Source organism: Montipora capricornis, unplaced genomic scaffold (genome assembly GCF_036669925.1).
Source record: "Montipora capricornis isolate CH-2021 unplaced genomic scaffold, ASM3666992v2 scaffold_419, whole genome shotgun sequence".
Classification (NCBI taxonomy): domain Eukaryota; kingdom Metazoa; phylum Cnidaria; class Anthozoa; order Scleractinia; family Acroporidae; genus Montipora; species Montipora capricornis.
The window spans coordinates 23,794-27,500 of record NW_027180150.1 but is presented as its reverse complement, the minus strand read 5'-3'; positions in this window follow the sequence as shown (position 1 = coordinate 27,500).

Here is a 3,707-nt window from a genome sequence, read left to right as displayed (position 1 = left end):
TTGAGCTAGGATGTAAATGTAACTAGACAGTTGTTAGAAAATTAGCGCCTTAAAAATTTTAAAGTACACGAACGTATAAAGGCAATGTGCCGCAGAGAAGAAAACATCAAAGCTCCTGCTAAACTTCGACGATATGACATCACAGGCAACTGCTGGTCAATACAACGCGGCTCAAAAATGCGTCCAAGATGGCGGAAATCTAAACTCGATTTTCTGCTCCTCTCTATCCAAAATATATACGGGACGAAGGACAAGAAGACTAAACAGGTAGTCAAAATGGAACCGTCCCTGACTGCCCTTTTCTCTGAAAAAAGTTCATTTTTACACCGGAGTTCCCCTTTAACAAGCGGTTCAGATAGAAAATAGAACAGACCAATAGAACATGCATGACTTAGGGCGCGTGCGATTGACGCTATTCCGGAATAAGAATATGTGGAATGATGATTAAAAGATATGTTTGGCGCGTTTCGAAGCAGCAAGGATAATAAAAATATGTTTTAAATAGCATTTTAGCAGATGTTTGACAATTTTAGATTGAATGTCCGTAAAAACGAAGGATTCCTAACTTATATTCCATTTATTCCTATTCCGGAATAAGGTCAATCGAACGCACCCTTAGATTGAGAGGGCATGGCAAATACTGAGGGCAACAACTCTGAAGGAACGTTTTTTATCGTATAAACACCAATGAAATACCAAGTGATCTTCAACGCGACTCTTGATTTCTCCAAATGTGAAAAGATGAATTAAGTTAGAGAACATGTTATCAGTGAAAATAACGCAGAGCTTAATGAGTTCAAAAGCTACTAAAACACTGGTTTGCTCTTTCATTGTTGTTTTCATAATAGGCAGAACAGAACATTACATGGCCTATGGGATACAAATATCATGTTCTCGTGTTGAAGACATATCTCATCAATGAGCACAGGGAGTGACTGAAATATGGTTCTGTGCTTGAAAATAAAGTTCATATCTCTGAGTGGCCATGTAACATCTTCTATACGTTGATCTGTGCACACCAATACATGTATGTTCTAATCATTTTCTTAAGGCCTTCTTAAAGTGTTCTTCAAAATACAAAGAGATGAAAAACTTGCCAGAACGTCTTCATGTTCATCTTTCCTGAAAACAAAATATCAGTGCTTTGGGCTACTGTTTGAAGTGACAAATAATCTTTTCTTGGTGAAGTGACAGTGACAACAACTTTTAATATCAAAAAAGGGCAACAGGACTAGTATCATTAAATTTGTTTACTGCATGTTTATACCATTTTTAAATCTCAGTGGAATGGTTTGTTAAGGAAGATGGTGTCAGGAAGTTGTATGCTACAAAGAATGGTCCCTCTTGCAACCAGTGTAAAAACGCTTAGGGTGCAGATCCAGCAACTCAAGTCCAAGGGCAGATCAACTGGCCATTGAAACTATTGAATGATTGTAATTGCGTGCAAGTACTACCGATACAGGTAGACCGCGAATTCAAAGACAAGCGTAACAGTTGACTTTCGCGCCAAACGTCAACGATTTTCGTTACATGGCTTTGTTTGTCAAATCCAAAAGGTGAACGCACGTGGACACATTCCTTTCTCCTTTCACCAGTTCAGTTTGCTGTTGGCACTTCGGAGTCAACCATTTAATGGGAGCCCACAATGCTACAACTGAAGATTTTCTATAACATTCCGCAAGATGACAGGTGTGAGGTTATCTTCACGGAACAGGCTATAGAAACTTTTGAGGATCTCATGCTAGTCATTAGAGCTAAAATTCAAAGTTAAGAATTCATACCTGATGCAGAACTGCGGGTGCAGTATACAGCTGATGAGAACACGTTGATAACTCTATGCGCCAACGATTCCTTTCTCGATGCTTGGCGTTGCGCTTCAAATGTACCAGGAACGGCATTTCGCCGCTTAAAAATAAACATCAATTGGCAGCCTAAATCTACGCCGGAGTTGATTTCTGCGAAGCGACAGGAAATAAGAGAGGGTAGCTATAGCGAAACAGGAGGAGAATCAAGGAGGAAACTCAAATTTGGTGAGAACTTTTCAAAACAGTCGTCTTCTTTTTCGACAAATACTAGTCAAACAGCAAAATCAGGCTCATCTGTATTTGAATCCAGTCATTGTTCTACCCATTCTCCGATTCCTGAATTGAGACGCAAAGAATCAATCCGTTGTCATCTCCACCGCGAAAACAACAGCGTTTAGTTACGTGCAGTCCGCCTGAACAAGGAGCACTGAACACTGGGCCGCCTTCCAAGTTTATGTCTCCTTTAGATCTTCTCATATCAGACAAAACTAAAGAAGTAACTGAAGAGAAGAAAAAAGTGATGGAGAAAGAAAAGGAAGTACAGGAGTTGTCAGCGAAATACGGAAAACAAGCCGGAATAGATTACTCGAAACTCGCCTGTACTAACTGCCACCGGCGCGAAAGACACAACAGGCTCAACTGCCCATACAAAGCTCACCCGTGCCAATCAGCAGAAATTTGTGGAGACCTAAACAAACACAAAGATGAAAAAGGACTCGCGCGGTAAACGAACTGAACGCTGCAAAGAAAAGTCTGGAGAAACTGCAAAGGGGTCTGTCAACGAAAATTGCACTGAAGAATCAAACAACAAACTCGTTCTCGAGTGTTATGCGATCTCGATTGATTAACGAGTGCAAACCGCGCTACCTTAGTTCTCAAGGGTTTGAAAACTGGCGACAGGTAAACATGGATTTAAAGAAACTTGAAGCTCACTTTAAGGGGAAAATCCCCTCAGCTGATGTAAGCTTACTTGAGGCACTGACTGAATATAATAAGAAGATCATGCGTCTAGGTCAATTGAAACAGAAAGCCCAATACCAAGGAAACCCCGTGCGAACTTTGTGGGAATTAAAAGGTATCGAATGGCCCTCGGAAAGCCCTGAACCTCTTCAGCATATTCCTATTGCCTCATCTCTTAGTAACGTTACTTTAAGCAGTCAATTCGAACCGTTGACAGTCGAAGAAGAAGAGGAACAACTGGCGGCTGCACTCAAGGAAAGTACCACTTTCCGCAATGAGGCACAAACTAATGCCAGTGAGAATATTGCCCAAACACTTTCTATTGGTGAAAATGATAACGAGATTGAGCGAACTCAGGTTAACGATGCTGCAAATGCTCTGCTTAATCTGTCCGAACTGAAAAACCCAAAATAGTTTCCGGTCAATTACGAATATGGGGACACGAAATGTCTGTGTAAATTACCGACTAGAATCTTGTTGTGTTTTCAAAAGGAACGTACTTTGTAACTCTTGAGATTTTCACATAAATGTGTTGAAATTTGGATACTGTAGCTAAAGATGTGAAACGTGTTTTCACAGAAATACTACTATTAAAATTTCATGTGATATTTGTACAACTGAACAAGTCATGTAGCAAAGCAGGTAAAGTAAACAAACACGCGGCCGTCACAAATCAACTGAGCAGAATGAACACATAAAATACAATATTGCCTACATCATGTACATTTAATAGTATCCTTGATTACCTTACATTGCTCGAATGAACAGCGCAAACGTTGCTTACAATAGCCAGCGACATGCTTTTAGAACCTACAGCCTGTGCTCTCTGCTGGGAAAAGTCGGAAAAGATTTCGAAAATGCAAACAATATTTCGGTCGCCAACACGTGCAGTTGGGACAGTAAAACACTTTTTGTATTTGAGAAATGAACTGATTAAAACAG